This window comes from Polyodon spathula, chromosome 12, assembly GCF_017654505.1.
Source record: "Polyodon spathula isolate WHYD16114869_AA chromosome 12, ASM1765450v1, whole genome shotgun sequence".
Classification (NCBI taxonomy): domain Eukaryota; kingdom Metazoa; phylum Chordata; class Actinopteri; order Acipenseriformes; family Polyodontidae; genus Polyodon; species Polyodon spathula.
The window spans coordinates 18,422,327-18,439,143 of NC_054545.1; the positions used below are offsets into that span (position 1 = coordinate 18,422,327).

The 16,817-nt window shown below is 40.4% G+C and overlaps 1 protein-coding gene across 1 annotated transcript in view; it reads left to right on the top strand.

Annotated features, from left to right (window-relative positions):
• Positions 1-10,341: 10,341 nt before the first annotated feature.
• The window catches only part of numb (NUMB endocytic adaptor protein), a 74,347-nt gene continuing 67,871 nt past the window's right edge, over positions 10,342-16,817 (top strand). Inside the window, exon 1 of the mRNA XM_041264952.1 lies at positions 10,342-10,481. The gene's annotated coding sequence lies outside the window, so the exon portion shown is untranslated. The remainder of the gene's footprint in view (positions 10,482-16,817) is intronic.

Here is a 16,817-nt window from a genome sequence, read left to right on the forward strand (position 1 = left end):
GCACTGTGTTAGGATCTCATTCTTTCTTCCATTCCTGCACTGTGTTAGGATCTCATTCTTTCTTCCATTCCCGCACTGTGTTAGGATCTCATTCTTTCTTCCATTCCTGCACTGTGTTAGGATCTCATTCTTTCTTCCATTCCAGCACTGTGTTAGGATCTCATTCTTTCTTCCATTCCTGCACTGTGTTAGGATCTCATTCTTTCTTCCATTCCTGCACTGTGTTAGGATCTCATTCTTTCTTCCATTCCTGCACTGTGTTAGGATCTCATTCTTTCTTCCATTCCTGCACTGTGTTAGGATCTCATTCTTTCTTCCATTCCTGCACTGTGTTAGGATCTCATTCTTTCTTCCATTCCTGCACTGTGTTAGGATCTCATTCTTTCTTCCATTCCTGCACTGTGTTAGGATCTCATTCTTTCTTCCATTCCTGCACTGTGTTAGGATCTCATTCTTTCTTCCATTCCTGCACTGTGTTAGGATCTCATTCTTTCTTCCATTCCTGCACTGTGTTAGGATCTCATTCTTTCTTCCATTCCTGCACTGTGTTAGGATCTCATTCTTTCTTCCATTCCTGCACTGTGTTAGGATCTCATTCTTTCTTCCATTCCTGCACTGTGTTAGGATCTCATTCTTTCTTCCATTCCTGCACTGTGTTAGGATCTCATTCTTTCTTCCATTCCTGCACTGTGTTAGGATCTCATTCTTTCTTCCATTCCTGCACTGTGTTAGGATCTCATTCTTTCTTCCATTCCTGCACTGTGTTAGGATCTCATTCTTTCTTCCATTCCTGCACTGTGTTAGGATCTCATTCTTTCTTCCATTCCTGCACTGTGTTAGGATCTCATTCTTTCTTCCATTCCTGCACTGTGTTAGGATCTCATTCTTTCTTCCATTCCTGCACTGTGTTAGGATCTCATTCTTTCTTCCATTCCTGCACTGTGTTAGGATCTCATTCTTTCTTCCATTCCTGCACTGTGTTAGGATCTCATTCTTTCTTCCATTCCTGCACTGTGTTAGGATCTCATTCTTTCTTCCATTCCTGCACTGTGTTAGGATCTCATTCTTTCTTCCATTCCCGCACTGTGTTAGGATCTCATTCTTTCTTCCATTCCTACACTGGGTTAGGATCTCATTCTTTCTTCCATTCCTGCACTGTGTTAGGATCTCTTTCTTTCTTCCATTCCCGCACTGTGTTAGGATCTCATTCTTTCTTCCATTCGGAGCAGGTCTGGGTTCTATTGCTCCAATCCTGCATTACAGTAATCGATAGAAATTGTTAAAAGGGGTCAGGGAAAAGAAGCATTATAATGGGGGAGTGCTATACTAAAAGCATATGCTTTCCATGCAGAAATAAAGCACAGTGCACATTATCGTGCTTAAAATGTCTTTCCTGATTACATTTATTGATCACTGCAGCAAATAGCCTGCATATGAAATAAAACAAAAAGAAAGTACTGTACAGTAAAACTTCAATATTAAATGCAAAACGTTAATGCTAGTGTGGAGTCCCCTGTGCCTGTGCCTGTCCGTCAATGTCCTAGCCCCTATGTGTTTGTCTGTCTCTCGTCTCTCAGGTGCATCAGTCCATGTTCTAGTCCTTGTCTGAGGTGTATCTGTATTAACCGCAGTCAGCCCTGTGATGAGAGCCTGCAGCAGGCCTGCAGAGAGACTGAGCTGCAGCCCTGTGAGCTGGATCAGGCCAGGGAACTCACACTGTAGATCAACCCTAGAGAGATCAGCACCCATCGAGAAGAAGAGAGAGGGGCACGGCCCTGCCAGGCTGAACATTCCTGGGAGCAGTGGAGTGGATTTCTTAGGCAATGCTGCTATCCAGTGGCATAACAATGAAATGACAACCTAGTATTCTTTTTTTATTATAATAATATCTTTATTTAGTGCCTTTCATAGTGGACCACCATCACAAAGCACTTTAAAGAGGTAGGCCGTGAACTGTGCATTATCTGCAGAGTCAGGATACTGATTTAACACCTCATCTGCAGGACAGAGCACACAGAGGTTAAGTGACTTGCTCAGGGTCACGCACAATGAGTTACTCAGTGGTAGAGGTGGGATTTGAATCTGTGACCCTCTGGTTCCAAGCCGTAGACTTTAACTACTGGACCACACAGCCTCCTATCTTAAAGGTATCTTAAAGGAGTGCTTACCAAGGTTTTAAAATCTGTTTTCTTACCTTGTATTAACACTATGAGGGTGACTAGGGACAGCATTGTTAGGTAACATGCTCAAGGATTTTATTTATCCTTTGGGTCCCCCTTCTGCTCCAGCTAGCTCCCTGTCTCAATACCCTCCCTCTGCTCCAGCTAGCTCCCTGTCTCACTACCCTCCCTCTGCTCCAGCTAGCTTCCTGTCTTACTACCCTCCCTCTGCTCCAGCTAGCTCCCTGTCTCACTACCTTCCCTCTGCTCCAGCTAGCTCCCTGTCTCACTACCTTCCCTCTGCTCCAGCTAGCTCCTTGTCTCACTACCCTCCCTCTGCTCCAGCTAGCTCCCTGTCTCACATCCCTCTGCTCCAGCTAGCTCCCTGTCAACCCCCCACCCTCTTGTTTTCTGTCAACATTAATATATTAACTTCTGCATTTCACAGGAAATCCAATCTGATTGGACAGAGTTGATCAGGTGACCTGTTTCCTGCACTGGCTCTGGTGGTTATGTCTCAGGTGTAGAAGGTGAAGAGACTGCGTCGGCAGTGTGTTGCTGTGGTTCCAACAGGAAACGTGTGTCTCAGTCAAACTCAATCAAAGGCAAAACAGAGATTGCAATTGCACCCAAGATTTATACTTTCCAAATAAACATTGAAAAGAAGTTATGAGGAAACCATGCAGAAATTAATTTATAGGATTAATAAAGTCCATGTCATTGTTGGACCTGCGTTTACACAGTGTCAATAGAACTTAATCCAAATACATTGACATATCACAAAATCCTATTAATAATTCCTAAGATTGCTACAAAAGTCCCAGAGGGGATAACATATAAATGTGCTGGCTCTGTCTCTCTGATCAACAACCACCCCACAGGCTGAGGGTGGAGCAAGCACAGGGTCACTATCCTATAAAGCAGGGGTGACTATTCCACTCCTGGTCTTTGTTCCAACCCATATTGAATTGTTTAATTAATTAAACCAAGTAAACCAAGATTGGACCCCTCTTCCTTAAAGATAATAGCGAGTGACATCATGTTTTATTCTTTTTTTAAATGAACGCATTCTTGCTGTGTGGTCCAGTGGGTAAAGAAACAAGCTTATAACCAGCAGGTATCCAGTTCAAATCCCAGTTCAGTCATTGATTCCTTGTGCTCTGTCTTTGGGGTGAGATGCTATTGTAAGTGACTCTGCAGCTGATGCATAGTTCACAAACCCTAGTCTTTTATTTTGTAAAGTACTTTGTGATAGTGGTCCACTATGAAAGGCACTATATAAAGATTATTATACAGGACCACCTTACAGCTGCTGTGGAGCGCGGAAGGTTTTGGTCCAGATTCTCTCTTGCTTTGTTATCGGCAATAAAACCGCTGAGCATTTTTGAAAACCTAACCAAGCAGAATGAGTTTCATTTGCCAAAGAAATAAACATTATTACTTTGAAATTGTAGATTCTGATTTAAAGAGATGAGCTTGGCAAGATATTCTAGAGAGCCTACTTTCCTAATCCTCGGGACATTTTTAAAAGCGTTTGTGACTCCGCCCCTCTCATGCATTTGTATTGCATATCTGGCTCATTAGTTACTGGCCACTGACTGCCAAAGAACCTGAACAGCCGTGCTTTCAACTACACAGCAGTACCCAACTCACCCAGCAGGGCCTCGGGAAGCCTGCTTTCAATTTTACCACCCTATGCTTTGTACAATGGTACACCCCAGAATAATTGTATAGTGCAAATTGGTTTGCTGGTAACCCCTATTTCACAGTTTCTTGTACCTGCCTGGTTTATGCATTGTGATTTTGTTATGAAACTTTTCAAAAGGAATGTATTTTTAAGTTTGAAGGCATGTCTTGTTAATTCTGACACTCTCAGTAGCGTGTGCTGAAGAAGGTCCTTAGCAAGTGGCATCACTACCCTCAGAACCCTCAGGGTTCAGAATATGTCATGTCTGTATCCCTTGCTGGGGATACAGTGGAGATTGTGTGTAAATATGCACGACACACTTTGCACTTGAATATATAAAGATCTGGACCTTCTTTAGCACAAGTTACATAGAGTGTTATCTGCATACAAATATAATGTGCCTTTCTCAGTGTGCTTTTAGAGTTTTGCATGTAGCTAGAGCACTGCTTGACCAATTGTGATGAAACAACCTTCTTTATCTATGGAATGCATCACAGTCTGGGAGTGTAGAGGGGCAGCCTGTTTATTTATCTACAGAACCTGGAGCACCCCCCCCTGCTGGTGTCTGTCTGTCTCACTACATGTTTAAATCTAGAGACACACTTCATTAGTTATAAGGAAACCGACATAAGCGACAGAAAGAATCCCGAGGCGGGGTTTATGAACCTGTCTGTATGGTACACAGATTTTTACAGTGGGTGTGGAAGGCTCTCATTTTGAATTTACAGCTGTGGTAGTATGAAAGTTGCATTTTTTTTTTAAACTGTAAAAAGCATAATTGAAAAAAAAACAAGGCATTTTATTATTAACTGCACATTCAGAAGCTAAATGCCAGATAGAGTATTTGAAATCGCAAGGTTGTCGACAGTCATTTCTTCCAGTACGACATTGTTTCATAATTCAATTTTCAGATTAATTTAGGTAAAGAGTTCACCAGAGGTTCTGTTTATTGCCTCTGTTGCTCAATCCATTGCCAAACAGCACTGTCACAATGAAAACCTGACTAAGAGAAACTTACAACACGCCTGCCACTTCCTGTGTGGAGCCATCCTTTAAAAACTCTGTTGCAATAAGCCTGTTCCACATCAACACTTTATGCTTCTGATTTTTTGGGGGGGAATTTGCAATCATTATATGCCATCAGAAACAAATTGAACTAGTCCAAGCTTTAAAAAAGAAACAGGAGACACACGCAGAGGGGCCTCATAATCACGCAATAATAATAATAATATTAATAATAATAATAATAAACATGGAGACTGCGTTAGATGGTAAAAGCTAAAATGTCTAGATGTATTTAAGTATCCAAGAATAAAAAGCAAAAGCTTCAAGAAAGTAATACCCTTTCAGATACACACAGCAGTGATGTAATATTGTATGATCCCTTACTAATCACACCTTGTAGCAGGCTGGGTGGGCGGGTGACGTCACAGACCAGGAAGATCCACAGTCACGCACAGTACTGTGGTAAGAACGCTTTCGGCACTCGTCTTTGTTAAAGTAAAATAAACAAAACAAAACACATACAAAAAAAAAAGGCATGTTGGCCAATATAAACAAGCCTAACAAGTAACAGCTGGCATGTAATCAGCCAGATAGCAACTGTGCAGCTCTCCTGTGCAGATCTATTGCACAGTTTTATTGTGCAGCTCTCCTGTGCAGCTCTCTTGTTCAGATCTATTGTACAGCTCTCTTGTGCAGATCTATTGTCCAGCTCTCCTGTGCAGCTCTCTTGTGCAACTCTATTGTGCAGCTCACTTGTACAGCTCTAATGTCCAGCTCTCTTGTGTAGGTCTATTGTGCAGGTCTCTTGTGCAGCTCTCTTGTGCAGATCTATTGTGCAGATCCAATGTACAGTTCTTTTGTGCAGCTCTCTTGTGCAGATTTATTGTACAGCTCTCTTGTGCAGCTCTATTGTATAGCTCTCCTGTGCAGCTCTCTTGTACCACTCTCCTGTTCAGGTCTCTTGTGCAGCTCTATTGTACAGCTCTCTTGTGCAACTCTCCTGTGCAGATATCTTGTGCAGCTCTATTATACAGCTCTATTGTACAGCTCTCTTGTGCAACTCTCCTGTGCAGGTCTCTTGTCCTGCTCTCTTGGGCAGATCTCTTGCACAGATATCTTGTGCAGCTGTCTTGTGCATATCTATTGTACAGCTCTAATGTCCAGCTCTCCTGTGCAACTCTCTTGTGCAGCTCTATTGTAGAGTTCTCTCTCACTGTTTCCTTTTCCTTCCTGTCAGTAGAAGCTGCTGGTTTATATAGTGGTTGAGGGGTTAACTGGTTGTTAGTTATCTCTTTTCCCCTTCCACCACATCCTTCTGGGTTTTCCACTATGCGTGGTCGACAGCCAATGTCAATAATGCCATGCCCACCATGCATTCTCCTGGGTTTGAGACATGAATTAACTACTGTCTCTGCCTACCGCATTTACAAATCTACTGTCTCTGCCTACCACATTTACAAATTTACTGTCTCTGCCTACCGCATTTACAAATCTACTGTCTCTGCCTACCACATTTACAAATTTACTGTCTCTGCCTACCGCATTTACAAATCTACTGTCTCTGCCTACCACATTTACAAATCCAAATAATACAGGAGCGGGCGTACCCAGTCACACCCTCCTCCATATTATTTACCTCACCCTAGACCCAACTCCAACGCTAACTTATAATTATTACTAGAAAACCAGGAACCATAACCCCAAACCAAACAAACCCTGACCCTAACCCTGACCATTATTAGGATGAAAAGCTTTGTGTATAATAGCAAGGGTTTATTTTTTAAGTACAGTGAACTCAGAGAAACATTTCACACTCAAAATAAGAATGTTTAACACCTCTTGCACTTAAATACACAGCACTTATTATGAATAAATATGCTTTGATGCATTTTTTATAATTTATCAGAAAGTACTGTTCTGTGGTGGTGCATTTATTGCCCATTTAACTCAGATCAACACCGTTGATCACTGAATATCTTGATATTCCTGAATAGATTCTAGTCCTTGTAACAGGGGTGTTCTGTTACTGTGTGGGTATCTGCTGAGAGATGAGAGAGAGAGAGAGAGACACTGAGGTTTTGCAGTTGAAAACACAGCTCAGGTATCCCTAGTACCGGAGAACACACACAAACACAGTATTATTATAATACAAAAACACTAAAAACACAGTGGGTAAAATAGCTAAGAAAACAAAAGGTGGCCAAACACGGGCCAAGCGCTGCTCCCACTAAAAGGGAGGTCCCGCTCCAGCAACCTCTTCTCAACACAAACTAAATGAACACTGGTGGGATTACAGTCTCCCTAAATCAGGGGTCTCCAAGCTTGGTCCTGGAGAGCCCCTGTCCAACAAGTTTTATAGGCGTCTTTACATCATCAGTGGCTAAAGATCTGGAACACCTGTTAATCTTGACTAATTAAGACAATAATTGGTTCAATTAAATAACTGAGAGCTCAGTTAAAACAATAACAAGAAGACCCAGGACCAGGGTTGAGACCTCTGCCCTAAACAAATCCTTTTTCAACTCTCTGATCCCAGTTAAACATGCAGTGATCGTGCTGAAGCTCACCTTGGTTCCACACACAGTAGGCCCAGGCCCAGGCCCAGGCCAAAAGTACCAAAGAAAGAACAAAGGACTGACTTTCCAGCCCCTTTTTAAAAGGAGGTGGCCAGTGTTAATTGATAATCAATTATTCAGTTGACACACTGATCCCAAGCCTTCTTTTACATTGATTTCAATCCAGCTTTACATTCATTCTGATCCAGTTTTACATTGATTCCAAACCAACTTTTCACTGATGCCAAGCCTTCTTTTACACTGATTAACATCATCAAACAAACTAGCACAAGTTTTAAATGTTCTGCTAGGGCAGGATTTGTGATGCTCATTAAAATATTATTGTGTGCTTCAAGTAAGTCCTTCAGGGTTAAATACTGTTGTGATTATCAGAGACTGCTCGAGAGTGTTCTTCACACTATAAGTTAATGTGTCATGTGTGTTTTTTATATTTATTTATTTATTTGGCAGCTGCCTTTATCCAAGGCGACTTATAGGTGTTACAGAGTGGTAAAAGGTTACAGTGCAAGCTTAATATTTAAATACAGTGTAGTTCACAGTAAGTGTAAATAATACTATTATTGGAACACAATATGAACTAGGATGCAGCCAGTTAAGATTATGGTGCATGGTGTTTCGTATTGTATATTGTCACCTCATGCAGTTTTGTTCAAACTATACAGACACCCTACACATGATGTATGAGTTTATTATAAATCACAAAAACAAAGACAGGTGCTGCTATTAAACAGAACACTTTTCTTTATTTACTTTAGAATTGATAGTTATGTTAGATGAATAGGATGACAGGTTCACAGGATACGCTGTCCTGGAACTGTGATAGATCTTCAAAGTGTGCTGGCTTCATTTCTGAAACACAATTTATAATCCTGTGTAGAGTATCAGCCTTTTGACAGCTAATCAAAAGGTCAAAAGCTAGTCAAGGTGGTCATGCGTGCACGGCCGCTGCAGTTTGTAATGCCTTCTTTCTAACTGATGTATGTATAACACTGGCAAGAACATAAAACACTATGGAATTAAACTAGGGGTTAACAAATAAAATCCAAACAAAAAATATGACACAGTCTAACCTTTTCACACAAGAATCTGCTAGACAGGCAACATTTAAACGGCTCTTTTGCTTAGCCCTGTCACATGCTTTGTGATTTAGAGCACGTTTTACAGGAATGTCTGTCAGTGCAGTACAGTAAATAATTGTAGATATTAGCAAAGAAATGGCTGCAGAATCCTTCTGACGCAAACTCGAGAAATCTCTTTCTTTCATCTTTAGATGTGTTTTTCTCTTTAATGGAAAAGTATGTTCTTCAGATACTCTCTCTTACTGTTGAGAAATTATTCTAGCTTTGAAAATAAATCCAAACTTCTTAGCTGTGGTGCTCAAGTGTTTTGGAAGATGTGTGTGTTATAAAAGGTGGACTGCAAAGCACGTCAGTCACTATAGTGCTATAGACTACCTATAAGTAAGAGTATTCTCTAACCTGGTATGGTACCAGATAAATTCCATGTGTGCTAAAAAATTTTTTAAAAAAATCAAACTACACACACGGAATGGAATCACACAACAGGTAACACCTTTATGGAATGAGTTCATTTGCATACGAAATGGAATGATTTAATTTGCTCCACCCCTTGTGTACAGTACAGGATCTAGTGACAGACAGAGCCCTGTGCTACACGCTGTGCAAATCTTTCTAGCACACCTGTCAGTCAGTCCATTACCCTCCCATCTCTAGCTGTAAAGTAACAGACCAGTAGCACTGGAACAATTTTTAAAGTGGGGGTGCTGAAAGCCATTGAACAAAACTGTAACCCCTGTATATGATGGAAGCCATGCAAAGCCAGGGGGTGCTGCCGCGCCCTCAGGACCCTTAGTTCCAGCGGCCTTGTAACAGACACAAGCAGAGGGACTGCAGTTCACTGTTTTGGCCGCACTTTTGGCAGAGTAATAAGGAAGTTATCTGTCACAGTTACAACTGTTTACTTTGCTACCTGATGTAAATTCTGCCATGACTCAGCTGTAGGTAGAGAGGGTTTTATTCAACTGTATGAATATTAAAATATTAAACACATATTATATCAAATAGGATTTATTACAGGGACTTATGCTTTAGAATTTGTATTATTATTATAGTATTTAGAGGCTGAGCTGCTGGTAAACTGGAACAGTTATGTAGTAGCCTCTTACTGGGCACTCAGCATCTCTATAACGTCCTAGACAAAGAGATACTGCTTTTTTTTGTTTGGTTTGTTTTTATTGGGATGTATTGAAGTTTCAAGCTTTAAAAGGTGACAGAACTGGTCTACTGTTCAGCCCTGTGACAGGCCCTACTCTGGTATTTAGGGTGTGTGAACATTGACCTCCAGAGTCCATGCCAATGTCATCAGGTGTGAGGTGTGAAATGTAGTCAATACAGCAACCTCTGACCAGATCAGTGCTTGTGCTGTAAACCAAGAAGTACCAGCCGACGCTGTTTTCCAAGGTGCATGTGTGTGACCTGCCAAGTTCCATGATGTGCCTTCCACATACATGTAGTTACTAAGTCGACCAGCATCAGCAGAGTTGATAAAAACACGTTTTGTTTCCCACCTGGACCATTTAACTCTTTTCCAAACACGCGTACAGCACGCACCTCATGCATCACTTGGACACCAAACCTCTCCAAGCACAAAAAGGAGGGCCCTTTCGCTTGAGCAGCACAAAAATGAAGCAATTGTGTTATGAGTGATGTACTGTGCTCCAATCAGCACTCTCAAAACGGGTACGATCTGCCAATGCACGACTCGTATGGCCCGCCTTCAGAACGTCTCGCGTTCAGTGATCACGGGACCAATGGCCGATCCCGTTCTGGGGCTCCTTCAATCGGAGGCAGAGGGAGGCGGGCCGTTGCTAGGGGCGAGGTTAGGTTGACTTGCGCCTGGCATTTAGTGCGTGAAAGCAATTGCAGTTTTTTTCAAGCGGAGTGTAAGTTATTTTATCGGTTTTTCAAATTGTGAAAAAGGAAACCGTTTTAAATTTATTTTTAACATCCCTCTGGGGCCAGAGCTGAAGTTAAGGTAATTTCGTTTTCTTGTTTATTACCTGTTTAATTATATTTTTTATTGTAATCTTTATATATTTCTGGTGCCAGTGGCGGCGTAGACTGCTCAGAGCCGGACTCGATGTCTGTCTCATATTACGGCATTGACGGAGTAGCAGCGGCATTGCCGGTTTATAATAAAGCGCCCAATGTGGATTTTTCTGATCATTTTTCTATGCAACCGAGCCTTTGCTTTTACTGTTACTGTAGTTAACTTACCTAAGTAGTCGCGTACCGTACATCGACGACTTAGCTGAATGCAGTCTTTGCTGTGCAGTACTTTCTACCCTTGATGTACGTTATTTTGGTATAGGTGTTCAATTTAAGGTTACTTGTATAAAAACGCCTGGGTGTACCTACTTTTAAATGCGCTTTCTGCTTCAGTTCAGGGTGGACGTTGGCGAGACTGGGTGTGTGTAGAATAAGCAAACAAGCAAGATTTACACAACAGACTTGCACCTGCGGTACGGTACAGTGCGGTACAACTCGCTTGAACATTGGGTTAAGACTTGGTCTCGGACTGAGATCTATACTGGGGAGGATGCCTCCTTTGTATTTGTCTACATCGTGAGTGCTGTGTGTTACTGCAGAAGTGTAAATTTAATCTTATTGGTAGTCTGAAAGGAATCTGTGATCCTACTAAAAAAAGCTTCTCATCTCTGAATGATGTGAGACATCCATCTGTATGTGTAGTTTAAAAGTAATGCCACTCTCCTGAACCTAGTGAAGATAAACGAGCATATTCTAAAAGTACAGCATAGTCCGTTCAGTAATTTATGATATATATTAAATGCATCGGCCTGTGTGCAGTTTTTGCTAAACCTTTTATCAACAGCAGAATGTACCATCGTAGTGTGTGTACGCATTCATTTGCCATTTAGTCTAGGGCCTTCTCAAACACAAATGTCAATTGGTGGTTTTAATGGGGTCTGTTGTCCTCTAGGTTGAGACCATCTAACTAATTCCACTGATCTGAACAGCACTGATTCAGGTGTATGCTATTTATCAAATACAGGATCATGAATAGAAACAATCTGATAGGTACCGGATAAATGGCAAAAGACCCATTAAACAACTGAAGCCTAATGACAGTGCAAGTAAATGCAGCACCGACCATGCCAAACGCTGAACTGATAAAATTGATTGATCAGCCAATTAGGAAATCTGTAGTCAGTCTCCACAAGCAGGTTTGTATGTATTCAATTACTGTAAGGCTGTGTTGGTATAATATGTAGATAATTTTATCCAGATGTATTATTTTTAAAGGATGCTAGGGACTCCATTCTGAAGAGGGTAGCCGAAAGCATTGTCAGCACATTTGTGGCAGGTATAATGACATTTCAGATATTAACAAATACCTTTTTTGCTACTTGAAAATGCAGTCATTTGAAACACAAATATAAAGGCTTCAGTATGGGCTCCAAGGTAAAATTTGAAGCACCAGTTCCAAGTCCTGGTGTGCTCTCTCCTCCACCAACCGCATCCTCCAGTGTACAGATTTGAAACTGTATTAATAACTTGGCAGACAGACGGACAGCCACTTGTTTAGTCCCTGAGCTGACATCTTCATACCTTCAAACATACCCGAGGGATGACAACAACCAAGACAGCTGTGCTTCCTATCAAAGAACAGAGGAAGCAGTGAGTTTATTTTACTGTGCTTCTTTCAAGATGCACAAAGTTCTGTCTTCCCCTTTTGAGCAAATACTGGGGAGCCAGGTTGTTGGAGAAGAAAACAGTTGTCTTGGTCAGATCATTTACTGTGCAAATGCAGGCCTGGAGAAATTAATCTTAAATCTACCTTAGCAATACAGCTGGGTATTGATTCTCTTTACATCAAGTACTGGGAGATGAGCGAGAGCTGTTTTCTGACCATTTTCTGGCAACCCGTAATAGTCTTTTGTACTAACCCACAAGTACATCTCTTGTCTGGTTTGAAAACTACATTTTTGTGGGCTGTTTTTTGGAACAGTTTGGGTTTATACATGACGTGTAATATCTTAATACCTTGCAGTGGCAAAAAACGCCTGTAAATTGAGGCTAAAGTGTTTGCTTTACTGATTGCCGTGGAAGTGGTTTCAGTGGCTTTCATAGCAGTCTAGAGTTAGAACCTGCCAGCTTGTGCAGCTAAGCTCACACACAATCCCCTTTTTCTCTGCCAGAATGTGCTAGTTTTCTCTCTTGTGTTTCCCTTGCTGCAGTTCACGTAGTACTGAGATTCTGTAACATCACATGATTTATTCCTTATTTTTTTCTTGACTGTGCTATCCTTTTAAGCTCTGCTAGAACAGTAGACCCTGTGTAAGCTACACGAAAAGATGTTTTAACTGACCTTATGACATGGGCACTGGTAGACCGAATGTGTTGTTCACAAAAGGGCAGATTTATCCTCTGTGGCAGTGATTATTCTTATTTCCTTATAAAGTAAGCTAAACTACGAGCTGCTGTTTTATTTTAATGATTTTATTCAGAAAAGCATAGATGACTCAATACACAACATGCCAAATTGTGGTGTTGCCCAGAAAAGATAGCTATCTCAGCTTTTAATAATTCAGTGCTTTGGTGAACTGTTACACATTGCATAAAATAAAAACATAGCTGCAGTGCTGTTACTGTAGCATGTAACTTAGCAAGCTACTTGGAAAGATGAAACAGACACAGCAACTTGTTTGTAACTAAAAATCATACGTAAATTAACAAAACAAATCCATTTTTTGTTCACTTTTAACAGGGTAACCTGCTTTTATCGTAGAATAATAGAATTTCCCTGTGTAAATGTTGTGTTTCCTGCAGGTGTGGGGGGTGGGGTGGAAGCAGTGGTCTCGCATGTCTCCAGGTTTCTGCTGAGGTTCATCAGAATGTTCATGTTGCAGTGACCTTTTTCCATAGTAACAAGGGGGTGGTGAGGAAGGTCATCTGGAACTGGCTGATAACCAGCAACATACAGTCCATTAGGAAGCTCATTGTAATAAGTTACTTTGTCAGGACCTAAGTAGGATCCGAATGTCCCCCTCGGAGTCGTCATAATCGGGCACCTATTGTTAGAGTCTGGACACATTGTCAGTCAAAGCAGATGCACGCATTCCACTTTCGTTATCTTGCACTGCTTTGTTTGGGGTGTATTTACATAAACAGGATAATATAAAGTATGTAATTGTTTTACCTGCATGCTCTGTGCTCCCAGACAAGATGTGACCGTAGTAATACAGCATCACTGGCAATACAGGCTTTTTGCTATTATGTTAAATGTCTTTTTATTCATATTTTGGTAAAGTCTCCATTTCCCATGATCAGCTAGTTTATTTATTTGCTGCGTAATGGCAATCTAAACTCTCATTTATGTTTCTCCCCTCCATTTCAAACTTATAAATAATGTTATTTTATACCACTTCCTATTTCCTTTAGATCCCCCAGTACTTTTTTATTATTATTATTATTATTATTATATTATTATTATTATTATTATTATTTAAATTAAGGTACTGTACCTGATAAGCCATTCGTTTATTATTATTATTTATTTCTTAGCAGACGCCATTATCCAGGGCGACTTAGTTGAATAAAAAAATGCGTATCAAGAATTACAGTACAATTAAGAGCAAGATATACAAAATGCAATGACTTCAGTCCTAATAAGAGCAATATATGCCGGGGCAGTTCAAGAGCAGATAAGGGCGAGGGTGGAGAAGGAGCAGGTTCTAGAGGCAGGGGAGGCATAGCGGAGGTACAGGCAGTCTTCTAGTGCAGGCGGAGTGGAGAGGTTGAGTAGGGGTGTGGGGAGAGATGAGGGTCTGGAGGTAGCTGGGTGTAGTCTGGTCATGGCATTGGTAGGCGATGTCGTATAAGAGTCTTGAACTGGATGTGAGCAGTGATCGGGAGCGAGTGGAGTAGTGTGGAAGAAGCGAAGCAGAGAGAACATCAGGCGAGCAGCGGAGTGAGCTGGAACGGACGGGTGGCGGACACAAGGAGGCCTGCCAGGAGGGAGTTGCAGTAGTCTAGGAGTACCAGGGCTTGGATGAGAAATTGTGTGGAGTAGTTGGTGTATCTCGATCACAACTGAGAAACATGTTAATGGTAAATTGATTTAATTGAAGTTTTTTTTTTCTATGAAAAAGTTGCTGTTAAAAGAAGGAAATTGTGATTGCGCTCTTTCCCAAATCTATTTAAGTTAACTCCCTCCCAGCACACAGTCGCATATGCTGCTGTACCCAATTCGACTGTGTGTGTGTGTAGTCCAGACTTAATTTGTTTGGTAAATTAGATTACAAAAAAAAAAAAAAAAAAAAAAAGCTAAAATAATGCACTTTTTCTTAAATTAGTAAAAAAAAATTGAATGGGGGGAAAAAAACAACCATCACTCAAAACAAGACCTAGTGTCCGAAGGTTTGTAGTCTGTCCTGATGATTTTGGATATTCTGCTGGCATGCCTCTGAGCGCTTTTGTGGATAAACGACACTTTCTTTAACAACCTGTAGAATCACTTTACTTCTTCGGAAAGGTGTACAGTACACAGTAGAAACTGCTCACGTGCACAAAACTAGGGAGTGATAGTATTTAGCAGTCAAAATGTCGTCGCTTTCAGTTTTCAGTGAGACTACAGGCTATTTCATAAAGTATCCTAGCAGTATTTTTGTTGAAGGCAACTGTGAAGGCAGCAGGAGTGCTGAATCAGTGAAACAGAGGAAGACGTCTATTGCATAAGTTTAAGATGTTTCCGGTTGAGTAAGAGCGTAATTAGCCACACCTGAGCTTAGATGTATATAGTAGACACTACATAGTTCCTCCTCCAAAAAAACAAAACATTTACAGAATATCATTTTCTGCAAAAGACTGCAGACAACTGCTGTACTGTCCCAAATAGCAGGGTTGTGTATGGGGAGACGTGCAAGTGGGGATACTTGCTACATAGGTTAGTATAGAAATTAATTCTAGCATCTCAAGAAAAAAACGTAAAACTTAAACACCCCAGCGTTTATTTACAGTATTTGCCAGTAGCCCTGGCACCTATTTGAGACTCTGCGTTTATTATGTAAGATCACTAACATCTGCAAATACTTCAGGTGCAATCATGAAAAAGCTGCCTGCACACAACATTATAGAAATTACATCAGTAAATTGCAACATTCCAGCAACATCATTAAAGGTTGTGTCAGTGGGTAATAACAGTTTGTATTGTAATAATAATAAAAACAGTAAAATCCACTAAAGACAGCCTTGTAAATATCGGAACACAAGCATGTATTAAGGTATACCTTATTATATTTTTTATAGGCTTGCAACACAATGAAAAACAAACATGGTTTTTAAATGAATAAAAGCAGTAAGTATCATCTTTATTAACACATTATATTATTGGTAAGCATAGACAATTTGTGAAAAATTAACCAGCAACGAGTCTTCATTGCAGACAAATACTGTGTTAATAACGAAAAATAAGTTCATACTGTTGGCCCACAACACACTCAAAAATGCTTCAAACTGTTTAAAGATTTACAGTCAAATCAATGCAAATACCACTTTGATCACAATCAGAGCAAAAGTGACTAATCTGTTTTTATAACGTGTGCATTGATTAGTAGGAACACTGGAAAAAGGAGCAAAATATGAATATTCATTTCAAGACTCAAATGCACGAAATACTGCAAAAACCACGTACAAATACACTAAACAACCCTGTTAATATCAGAAAACAAGTCTGTATTTCTTACCTGCAGCACCCTCAAAAAAGCTTCACAACTGTTTTTTAAAATGAATAACTTCATAAAAAGTATGCATTACATGTAGCTTTTAAAATACATTAAATTCAGTTTTCTTGTCATTCATCCTGAGCCTCAGGGCCTCTTCATTGCTGTTGAAAAACAAATTGCTAAGCACGCTGTGCAGCCATGTATTGGTTGGAACGTTCAGTATGACGCACATTACATTAATATTCATAACCCGGCGTTTAAGAGACCCGGCGTCTATTGATAATATTTCCTAACAGCCTCGGCGAGTATTTGAAGTTTTATGGTATTATCTAACTCTCATCAGTCAAAGTAAATAAGTTCAATTAAAATGAATATCTTCAGTATCCCTTTTCTCTGTTTGTTGTATATAGCTAATTTAATATTTTAAACAGTATTCCCCATTAACTCAATAGGTATCATATCTAAACAGTACTTCCAACATCTAAAACAAATTAGATTATTCCGTTTTAAAAGTAAAATTACTCTAGATTATTTCAATGTTATAAAAGTTCTGTGCACCAAAAATGAGTCGTCATATAGTTGCCAAATTTTAATTTAGAAATAGCTTGAGTCTTGTAACAAAGTTG